This window comes from Agelaius phoeniceus, chromosome 2, assembly GCF_051311805.1.
Source record: "Agelaius phoeniceus isolate bAgePho1 chromosome 2, bAgePho1.hap1, whole genome shotgun sequence".
Lineage (NCBI taxonomy): Eukaryota > Metazoa > Chordata > Aves > Passeriformes > Icteridae > Agelaius > Agelaius phoeniceus.
The window spans coordinates 53,923,786-53,936,331 of record NC_135266.1 but is presented as its reverse complement, the minus strand read 5'-3'; positions in this window follow the sequence as shown (position 1 = coordinate 53,936,331).

The following is a 12,546-nucleotide window of genomic DNA, read 5'->3' as shown; positions in this document are numbered from 1 at the left end:
TTTCTGCTGTGAGATGTGACCAGGAATAAGCAAAGCAGGCTCCCACTTAGAAAAAAAAAAAAAATTATTAACTAAACTACAAGGGAAAGGGAAAAAAAAGAGAAGCACACAAGGAAAATGAAAACTTTACAAATACATCTCCTCCTCCTCCCCACCAAATTCCCAATACAATACATCCCCCAAATCATCAACTCTTAGTCCGGCACCACCCTTCAGAATACTCAATCCTCAGTTCATCAAGAGGAGAAGGAGTCCTTCTTGTGCCAATGGTGACCTCTTCCCTTCATGTCCAGTGCTCTCACCACTGAACACGGACCAGAGCTGCTTCTAGGGTCCATTTTTAAGGTTGCTTTGTCCCACTCCAAAAAGGCACAATCTCAACTTTGGGACATCTGTCTCCCCCATATTTTTCACCCCCTGTGGCCAAGGGGTACCCACACTGAACCCTCTTGGTCCTGAGGCATTGCCTCCCCCTAGAATGCAGTCCCTGTATCACAAGGAAACATGGCTCTGTCCATGGCTACACAAAAAGAGTCCAGCATAAGCTACTCCATCATCTCTTCCACCTGAGCTCTTCTCTATTCTTTTCAGATCTCTCCCTTGCTCAGACCTCCAACTCTTACTCAGTTCCCTCTTCATCTTCTGCTCCATCCCCCTCCAGGAGAGGTCAATGCTCTGCAGAGTTTTCATTGTCCACAAAAGCGTTAAAAGCTCTTACAAGCAGCTGGACACATTGCTGCACGGCATCCCCCACCTTCCGCCTTCTCCGCCGGTGGGCTGTGTGGCCAGCACAGGATATCAAATTTCAAGATAACAGTCCCCGGCACCGGCGCTGCCCAGTAGTACATGGCTATACAAACTCCCAGTGCTTCTCTCTCTCCTCCACCCTTGGGCCAGGCCTACCTCATGGCCATGTGGCTTCCCCTCCCCCCGTCCAGCCAGCAGCTGGGACAGGGGGAGAGATTCAAACTCTTTCCCCACGGAAACCCAAGAGACCCTCCCAGGGCAGAGCCCTGCTTTTAATCCCGTGTTCTCAGAGGCGGATCCAATGTCCTAATGGCCACATTAGGTGCCAATATTAAAATCTGAGCACCCATTGGCCTGACCACAGCATCCCAGAAAACATATTTCCTGTCAAATCACCACATATGCCCTTTCAAGTTTCAAGCAGTCCACTTTCAAGCTTTTGGCAATAAATAACAAGAATCACTGAACTTTCTTTTTCCCACTTCTCCCCCCTCCCCCCATTTTAGTAAGCAATGGAAGTAAACCAGGTTTTAAACACTATTAAAGAATATTGAATCTTCAAATGGAGGCAACTGTGAAAACCACAGTTATTACTAAAGACATCTTACTTTCCTTACTCTTACAGTGCATATAGTGTTCATTTCACCAAAAAATACATTATCATATCTGAGCCAATCACCTCAACCTCTTCTCATAGGAAAGGGAGATAATTAGTCACTTATAGGGAAAGATAGTAATGATATATTTCAAATGTTTTCTTTAGAATGAACCACATTTTAGCAACGTTTATTGCTCTTCACTAGTTATGAAAAAAGACCAACTGCCAGATCCAGTAAGGACCTTCACATTTAGTTAGATAAATCTCACTAACCATAACTTCTGTTAATGGCTGCCCAAACAAAACACTTCTTCATTCCCCATTATCCCTAGAGTAGCCTGGAGTCTTGAATTTTTATCACAATTGAAAGTCTACACTTGTCTGTATATACTTTTATATACATGGTATATATGTGTTCATATGTGTGCATGTGTGCAATGTTAATTGATAATGATAAAAAATCTTTGTTATTCTGTAGAAAAAAAAGATGAAGAAATTAAAGTTGGTTATTCCACACAGTCCAGATTTATCCAAGAGGTAGACAAAGGTTAGGGGTTTCATTTGAGGTGTTGGAGAGTAGACCTAAACCCCTGTTTTTCATGACTAAGAAAACTTCATATCCCAGACATGTATTATCTATGTATTCATCCTGATGAAAACAGGCCCTGAAAGAGGGCCAAAGAGCAAGCATACTGTTGAACTGACAGCTCACTATCAGATTCCTTTTACAGCTACTCCAGCTTGTGTGCTCTGAGCCAAGTCTACTATAGAGAAAGTTGTTCACCAGCTAATTAGACTGATCTTTGCCATTTCACCTTCAGATTGTCAATCACTTTCCAGTTCCTTGTAATTTTTACAATAAGTGTAGACATGTCTACTTATGAATGCCATGTGTGTATCTGTGTGTGTGTGTTTGTGTATGTTTGGCTTTGTTTGTGTGGATTTTTTTCTTGGTAAATGAATATATCTGCAGAAAAAAACAATATTTGGTCAAAAAGTATCAATATGTTATAGCCAGGAATACCAGCCTAGTAGTGATTCTGTGTAGTACATGCTAGAATTTCAGCCAGGGTGGAGGCAGATGTCACTTTTGAGGAGCTAAGTGCCCAAAGAGGTAAGCTCTTCGGCTGGTTTATTTTTAGTATGCATATTTGCTTCTTCAAGTTAGTGATTTTAGGGAAAACAGACTTATTACTGGAAGCAGTAAAAGCCTTGAGAGCTGTAGGAGAGTCTGAATGATAGACAGAGATGATAAACAACTAGAAAAAATTGAAGGGGAAAAAGCTTCACAAGTCATAAATATAAAGAACATTTCAAAAATAAGAGAACAGAATAAAGAAGCAGTAAATAAAATAAAACGCCCAGTTTTGATTATGTTCAAAGAGCATAAATACACCATATCCAGAAAGTCATCAAACAAGGCACATATGAATGCATCTAATGTTTAAATGGAACACTGTCCTTTTACTTACTTTAGAAAATTAAGAATTACTAGTAAGTTTAAAAATTAGCAGAAAGTAGGTTACCATAAACACAGTAGTGGATCTTTGTTGAAAAAAGTTTGAAGAAATTAGTAAAACTGGAATATCAAGAATCAAACTATGGCAACAACTACACATATTTTGTTGAGTGATATTTTCAATATGTTTGGTACTTATAAACTAAGACCTTTAATTGTGTGGGGTTTTTCAAGATGGACTAACAATAACACATAGTCAAAAGTATAATTCAAGAGTCAGGTATATTATCTCATATAACTGCAATGTCAGTTGACTTCTATACTGTATTAAGACCATTATATTAGTGTTAAGCATTTGATTACTGAGGTAATTAAGAAAACTTTTAAGACATTTTATACCCTCAGCCATTTCACAAGAGCTATAAAACTATCCCATCAATTCAGTCTTCAGGAAAAATTGGTCCTCTGTGGGAGAACATCTCTCACGACAGCATTCAAAGCACCTACTATAGCAAGATGTATTTGCTTACTTGTGCTTCACAGTGCAAATTTGTGGTTGAGATTTATGTGAAGAATAAAAATGAAATGCAGCATGTTTGTGAGCAGTGTGCAGATCTGCATGCATTACCTAAATTAGTAGATCTAAAATATTCAGGTTCATTTTGTATGTCCTTCCTGTTATTTACAGAATTTATCTTGGGAAGATAAGCTCATTTAGCAACTTCATCTTACAGAACTTTAAAGGATTTGAAGAACTTTAAGGAATTGTATGCATTCAGTGCCTGAGAATTTGTTTCTCCATATTCAGAACTTTAGAAATAGTGAAAATAAGTAAAGCATTTCTGTCATAAAATAGAACTAAATTAAGCTTACTACAGAAAGTATTCTGTACCTCACAAAAACACTTAGCAGCAACCAAGAACCTTCTTCTAGATCACTTCATTTCAAGCGCATTTTTGAATTTTCAGCTTAGAAATTCAACTCTGTGAACAAAAGATAGAGAGGCTTTTGAAGTCCATTAGGCTTTCAGCTTTGCTTATGCACTGTTTTAATGCTAGTCCAAACAATGTGCTTATATTTTTTGCATAACTGGAGAACCAGGGAGCAAAATAATCTTAGTCACCAACCCATTTTCCTGAGTGGCTTTTGTTTGAAGGGTCTGTGCATGACATAGTCTGAACTCAGGCATTTTGCTTTTATCAATCTAGCGCCATAGCTTTCAGTGTACTGGGGTACATTTAAAATGCATTACACTAAAAAAGACATCGATTTCTGAAGAAAGCCAGCTCCACCCCAGCTGAAACCAGCACAGGTGTTTTCAGAAAACATTGCCTTGTAAAAATGACACTAGTTTACTGCTCATATGCTCCTCAGTTTCATCCAGGAATATAAATTGTTTCCAATAATCAACAAAAAGATCACATGGCTAGTGGCTTGTTCTCCTTTGAGTCTTCTTCATCACTGTTTTCACTCACCAAAAAAACTTTTTAATATGTTAAAGTCTCTTATACAAGTAATTCAGAAATTACAGAAAACTATGAATTCCCCAGTTAATGTGGTTTACATAATATATAATCTGAAGGAAAACAAAGGAATTCAGATTTGTTTTAGTTTGGTTTGGTTTGGGTTTTGTTTGTTTATTTGTTTGGGTTTTTATTTTACTTTATAACAAGGTGTTGTATGATATATACTAAACTAGAAGTGTGATAAAATGTTTTATCAAAGAAAATTTTTTCTAAGATTTGTACATTTTACATCCTTCTTTTGTTTTCTTCTTCCAGTATATATTTAAAAAAAAATTAAAAAACAATGAAAAAGACAGTATTATTGTTTCTACAACTGATTCAAAGTATTAAAGTATACAAGAGAGTATTTTTATTTCTACAGCTGATTTGCTAAGAAATCATTTTACAGACAATAGGCTATTTGACTCCAGAAAGCTCTAAAAGCTTTACATGATGTAGCCACTTGTTACTTGAAGGGAAAATAAAAAGAGGGTTTGGAAATAATTGAAGATTCTAAAGCTGCAAAAAGGCCTGGATGAGTCAGAGTATAGGCAATTTAGAGGAGCAATAAAGGAGATGGACATAAAAAAAAAGAGCTGACACTTGTCATGGTCTTGGTACATGCAGAGCCATTTTCTATGACTGTGGAACTTGGTGGTGGGAGTGCAGCATTTTTTTACAGAACTTTCAGTCAGAAAGGTTCTCAGACTATGAAATTTCTGGTCAAACACAGAGCCGGTACAGGATCTCAGGGTTTCAAATAACCTTGTGATCAGTATAAGCTGAGGAGAAAACAAAACACCTGAATCATGTCCTTGGGCTGTCTGAGACAGATGAAAGATTTCAATCTCAGTCTCTTATATTACAGATGAATAACCTCATTAAAGACTGTTTAATGAGCCTTTTGTATGTCATTCTAAATTAATCATGTAGTAAAGTATGATATTGCAGGAATATTGACTCTGGGTTTTCCAGATTCCAGGATTTTTTTTTTTTTCCCTGTGTCAGGCTGGCATTTCTGATTCTTAAAGTGTTATGTTTTGCCTGTTTATTTTTTGTTTGTTTGTTTTGGCACATGTTTTGGGTTTGGTTTTTGTTTTGTTGTTTTTCCTGTGATGGTTTTCCAAGACATTTTTTTTTATTTCATAAGGGAAGAGAAGAATGTATGAGAGTTTTGAATACATACTTTATTTTCAGCTATATTTCCTTGTCCTCTTTTTCATAAAGAACTGTTTCATCCCAGGTTCTGCACTTCAATAATTTAAAACCAAAACAACAACATAATTAAATTTCTAGCTATGTGGGTGTTCCAATTCATGTCCTTCCCGCCTTTTTTTTCAAAAGACCAGTTCATAGATGTATGGGACTATGTCTAAAGAACAGAAATATGATTCTAGCTTGAGTGAAATATTAACAGATTTCAACATGATAGAGATTTCATTAAAGTAGTAGCACTCTGATTTTGCAAAAATTAGATCTTATTCAACCCTGGCTAAAAGTACTCAACAGTTACAGAGCTACCTAAAGTTAGGGACTAACTGGGAATCATTAGAAACTGACTTCTGCATTCTCTCTCTCAGTCTGAGTTTTGCAGGAGAAAACAACAACCATTTTCTTTCTGTGTTTTCTGTTACATTTATAATGTCATTTTTCAGAGTTTATTTAGAAGCAGGCCACTTACATGTAACTGACCTTGTCACCCTTCTCATTCTCCTTATTTTCCCCCCTTTTAGTATCCTTTCTGCCCTACCAGTTTCTGGTGGTTTGTTTCTCCTTCTTCAAGTGTCCTTAGCACACCACATTTTTCCTTCACACTGTTTTAATCTTCTTTCTTATATTTACTCTATCTTTCTCCATTTCATGTCACTGACATGACTTTCTGTCCCCGCTTCCATTCCCTGGTGCCCTATCAGCATTTCTCCTGTACCAGCCTTTCCAATTTAGTTTTCATTTCCTCCTTGAGATAAATCTAGTAATGTCGCAGATTTCTCTCTAACACCATGTAAGTAGTGCATTAAAACTCTATTACTGGTAATTGAACTAATGTAAGAGTGCAGATTACCTATAATTTATGACGAAGTAACTCTGTGTCTTAGACATTGTAATGAATCACCATTTTAATTTAAATGTATTGGATGCTTACCAAACCTCCCAAAGTGAGGTTGGGAATACTTGAAAGAATATTCTAAAACCTCCGACAATTGAAAAGTAAGCAGTCAAAAATCCAGAGTCTTTCAGGACGGTGGAGTTATCATGGGAGCCTATATTCAAGCTGTCTTCTCCACCATCAGGAGGGTCATATATGTTTCATCTCTTGCATCATCTTCCATATATTCATTTTTTTTTCAGGCAGACAAATGAAATTTGAGTTCAGACTCATGTATTTTGAGTGGGATCATACAGTGGTTATTTCACATACCCTGATAGTTATTGTTATCTGTCTTGTACAATTTAATCATTGCTATGAGTCTAATTGTTTCAGTTAGGTATATCAGGAGTAGATTTGGCCCAGTATTTTAAATTTAAGAGAGTTTCACACTTTAGGCATGTCAATTATTCTGTCCAATCCTGAGTGTCTAGATTGTGCTGAGTTTAACACCCTCATAAAACTGACAAAATTCAGACTTTTAGCAATTTTAAATTGGGACAGGAGGGGGGGCTGGAATTTGGAACTGATCAGCAAAACAACCTTCTCTGCCATTTTACTGTGAGTGTTTTGCTTGCAAGAAGTGCACTGATGGAGTGGTCACCCACAAATCAGTAAATCAGTGTTTAACTGCACTGATTGTTGTGCTGAAGCTGGCTAGTTGCTTTTTATGCCAAGCAAGACAGTGGATATTTTATGTCAGTGATGGCTCAATAATTTTGCTCATCTACATTTGAAAATACTCAGATGTGTTCTAAGATGTGCAACTCATAAATCTAAGCATATGGACTGTGTAACCACATGGAAATAAAATCAGTCCACTAATGCAGTTTTCCCCTTTCATGCCCTTTTGCTGCTGGATACAATTCTAAGATCTTGTTAAATGAAACCAGGCTGTAAATTATTATTAGAATTAATAGAGCTCTGTTGCTAAGGGAATGAAAGTATATATGCATTTTTTTTTGTGTTGATATGCACTTAGGCATTTTTCCTACCATTCTTCCTATTTTTAGTGTTTATACACCCAGTGTATTTGGGTGATGTTTGATGGTAGACGTGTCTGAAAAAATATTTTCCCGAAGAAGATGGCAAGCTGAAAATCCGTTTTTCTAAAAGTTTTATGTTTTCATAACTATTACAGTCAATAAGTATGCATTACATGCTATTAGCCTTAGCAAGGTATTTTAATCTAACAGTTCTGCACCATGTTCACATTAATATGCAAATAGAAGGAGAATACAAAATTAAATGGAAATGAAAGTTGAAAGTTAATTGACATTTTTGTCACAAAAGCTTGGAGAAACAGTACTTATGGTTTAATGGCAAAAAGCTAATGTGTCATCCTAGGGAGGGCTACATCAATTTAGAACTAAGATGATTTTACTGAGGAAAAGTGCAAAGTGCTGTTTGTGTATGCAGGTTGCCAGCTCCCCCTATGCAGGTGGTCCCATCACCATAAACCTGGACTAAATTGCTGCCATTCATTAAACACAGTGGCTGTCTGGATAACTGCCTAGCACAGACTTACACAGGCCATCTATTTCTGTCAGAAATATGATATGTCACTGACAAAAGCTTAATTACTCCATTAATTAATAGGACAATTTTCAAAATGCCTTGCAATGCAGCTTGACACTCATTAGTGCCATTTATGAATAATTTCTCTCAGGGTATAATATGCTATAAAGTGTAATTTAAAGGAGAATAATACATGTTTAAACCCTATGTATCTCTGAAACCAAAATCCATTCTTTGCTGAATTAGCCAGCATTATGAAAAAGCATAGACCTATCAGCTGAATGGTTGGAAAGATATTTCTCTATATCAAAACACTTCTGTCACAGAACAGTAATTCTGTGGATTGGACAGCAGTATTCTGGATTGGAGTCCAGGCCATCTTTCCCTTCAAGTAATCTTGATCTAGAAATCTAGTTGTACTCTTACTCCCCTCAGTTCTGCGTGAAGGCCAGGGACACCGAAATGCTTGGACTTCTACCGTGGTAGCTCATCACTGTGTCCCTGAATGTCTGTATCCTTTATATGACTGGAAAAATTAGAGGACCAAAGTGCCGGCAAAGATTATTCCATTCACATATCTTCTAAAATATAGGACCAGGACTGATTTTGAAGGGTGGTAAAAGTGCAAGGGAAAAATGAACCAAAATAAGACAAATATATGGAAATAGTATGAGCACAGGTCCATAGTTTTATATGCAAGTTAGTTAGGTGTGGAAGAAGGAATGCTTTTAAAGCTTATTGCATTCCTCTTTTCAGAGCCAGGAAGTTTCAGTGTTTGGATGAGGTAGAGTGCCTTCCAGTGTCTGGTCTGCAACAGAGGAGCTCTTTCTTATGGAATTTACAAGTTTTTAAAATTTAGTTTTACAGTCCCAGAGTTCATTCAATGTAGGGTAGGATCATAAATCAAGTCACTGACTCTGGATGTGAAAATCTATAGATGTTTGAAGTTTGAACAGTCTTGGCTAATTACTGAGAGATAGGCACTTCAGTTCTCTGTGCTCTTTGCAGATTCATAAAATTAGAAGTTTTACCTCATTCTGCTTTTGCTGTTCACTAAACAATTCTTTTCTTTCAGAAAATTTTATACCACTTTAATAGACAGGCTAAACAAAAATATGGAAATAATAGGACAACATGATGAAGGTTGCCACAAAAATATAGACTAAACATATATTTCTTATATATTTATATATATAAATTTATATGGACATGTTAAAAATAATAATAAAACATATTAAAATATATAGAAAATATAGTGAGACCTGAATCCAAGGTCAATGCACTTAAGGTGTTTAAGAAAATTAAGTTAGTAAGGCAGTTCTTGAAAAATACTTTCATTGTGTAAGTGGTGATAGAGTAAAACAAGCTGCCTTGCAGGGTGTTAGTGCAGAACCTCCAGTCTAAAATCAGGATTTTAGGAAGCAATCGTTTAGATTTCTAATTTGGGATTGTATCACCTATGATTTTTGCTTAGTATCCACAAATTTCACTATCCAAACAACATTTCCCCCCCCCCCCAAAGGAGCTCAGAATTTGCTGAATGTTCACCCTTAGAAAATTTAGTTTCTTAGGCATTCCCCAATGTAGGGCAAGAGGTAGTGTGGGCTGGGAAAGTGAAAACCATTACCACTTTCTCTGCCTGACTTGTTCACCTGAGCAAGTTGCTTGTTAGTCAGCTGAAGAGGCTGAGCTGACAGTGTTCATCTGCCTTGGTTCAGGATCTGACTCTAGAACAGCAGGGATGAGGGACACAATAACCTTTTCAGCCACACCAGTCTTAGCCAGCTTGTCAATCAAAGCCCCAAGAATACACTGAAAAAACAGATTTTCTGAGGGTGGGCACTTCGCATCTTCTAAAAATCCAACTCTTTGAAAAAGTCTTATTTAGACACTCATCAGTTAGAGCCCTTTAACTTGGTGCACATCTCTTAATCAGCTAAATATTTATAGACTCCCACAGCTTGAACAGCTTTGGCATTTAAAGGTGTTTTTTACCCAGCAAATCCCATTAATCATATTGGGAATATGAATAAAGTCTCAGCTTGGCTCAACTTGGAAATGTGTGCTCAGCCATGAGTCAATTGGCACATACTCTCTTCCCTGCATCCTCAAGAAAACAAACAGGCAAACAAACAAACAAACCAAATCAAACCCAAAGAAAACCCCCAAAAAACAAAACCAAAAAATAAAACCCAACAAAACCCTTTCATTTCTCTTTGACTTCCTAGCATGGATGCCATGCTATCACTTGCTCTGGAACTGATTTAGGCAAGACCATATTCAATCTTCAGTGACTCAATACAGTCAGGTATGTTTTTTGCAAAAATGACAGACTTGTTAAGTGGTACTCTAATGTGTCTTTTGCACACTCCTATTCAAAACATAAAGAGTATAATTTTAATCTTTTAAAAAAGCCAAAAAAAGACAAGGGGAAAAAATGTTGCTGAGTGGTTCACTGATGTTAATGAGTGACTTCTGTCTTGCTTCTCTCAAAATTCATTTATTTCCCTTTAAAAACAATAAGGCACAGAAAAAGTGAGAGTTACAGGTCTGTATGTCTTTAGCTATTGCAGGTGAGAGGAAAGCTCTCCAAAACCAATGCCTCAAGCATTTTTGTTAGTTTTATTCACTTGACTTAATCATACTCTTAAAATATTTTTGCAGCAATTGTTAATTCTCCTCCTTGATGCCAATAAGAACTACTACCCCAAAATATTAGAGAAGTAACTGGATAATCTTTCCCCTCTCCAATGTAGATGCTATGTCCCATCCCTATAAACAGTGACTGGTGGACCATTCTTATTTAAAACGTCCTCACCTTTGATTTTGAATCCTTTAATCCAATGTACACACCTCAGCATATGGTGCATACTTCAAAAAAGTATAAATAGACTCGAAGGCTTCCCACCCATCTAAGAGTCAGTGTAAATTAGGTGGTTATTTCTCTGTGTGTTATTTTGTTGCACTTTTATTACATTGGAAGAAATAAGAAATCTTTGGTGGCCACATTGGAACATCTGGTTGTGGCTTTACATCTCCAATAAATACCTTTCTAATAGAAGAGAGTGAGTTTCTTTTCCAGAGAGAAAACAATAATCCCCATTTCCTGACTCTCAGCTTAGTCATCAAAACAGCCATTCATGATGATAAGACACATAAGAGACTTATCTTGACTCAGTCTGAGCTGATGTCAGCCTTTATGTCCCATATTGCAAGACAGAGTTATAATGCTAGGCTATGATAACAGTAAGAAGATGAGAAACAGCTTTAGAGGTGAGTTTCTACAATGCTGAAACCACAAAATTCCAGGGATTGGAAGGAAAAATGGTAAAAAAAAAAAATTAGGATCTATCTTAGGGTAATGCAGATTATTGATCCTTGGAATAGGAAGGCACATAAATAAATAAAATTATAAAAAACCATAAACTACAAAATATATAACTAGTCCAAGCTAAAAAAAAAGCAACCAACTACCAAACCCCAAAATTTTAAGTGTCTTCTTTTCCAACTGCATGTCATGACCCCCCACAGTATAGTACTCTCTCAATGATCTGATGATTCATACATTCCTGGGCTGCATGTGAAGAGTGAAGAGGATTCTCAGCCAGAATATGCCACAGGGAGGTGTTATGATTGAGACTACCTGCAGCTAGGGTTTACCTTCTATTAATTTGAATTGCAAGAACTTCACTCATGTCTTGCTGTTCAAGTAATTTTTATTTTCTTTTATTCTTATTGCTGCTTTGACCAGTGTTTCAGGGTTCTCTCCTCAAATCAGGAATCTGTGTGTGCTAACTTTCATCTGAACAGACCTTAAATCCTGATCTGATTTCCTGTGCTTAAGGCTGCTGTCATCATCTGCCCCAGAGAGCTAAGGGAGATTGAGCAGCTGCCTACATTATCCTGAATTGCCTTCATATTTCCCACAACATATGTTTGTGTATGTGGGTAAATAACTGTAGATACTCAGAGACACCTGTGTGCCTACATTTAGGTGATTCCGTAAAACAAGATTATCATCTGGGAGCTGAGGATTATTTAGTTTCTTAAGCCTTCATTTTATTGAGATTTAGGTGAATTTTATCCATGAAGAATGTTTTTATCCTTAAAACATAGACCAAACCACTAGCACTTACATGATGATAGTGGGGACAGAGGAAAACCTGCTGATATACTCTCACCTTCTATATATGAAGTAATAAAGTAATATATAATATAATATAATAATATTAATATGTATTATATATATATATAATATATTAATATAATATATAATAAAGTAATGATTTCTGGGAATGAGTCAGAAGAAATAGATAATTTCTAAACAGAAATTTAGAATAATATTTTTGAACATTTGCATTGGATTACAATACCCATTCTCAGTTGAAGATTTTTAAATTCAGCCTAGCTGATGCATTCCTCAGATTCAATATCATTTCTGTTACTCCCATAGTTACTATTCATATTTTGCTGTTTGATTTGTTTTGTTGGATTCTAAGTTCTAAACAAACTTTGCTTTAGTTTACATTTGCTGTCATAGCATTCATTCAGATTTTGCTTCTGTAATTGCCAG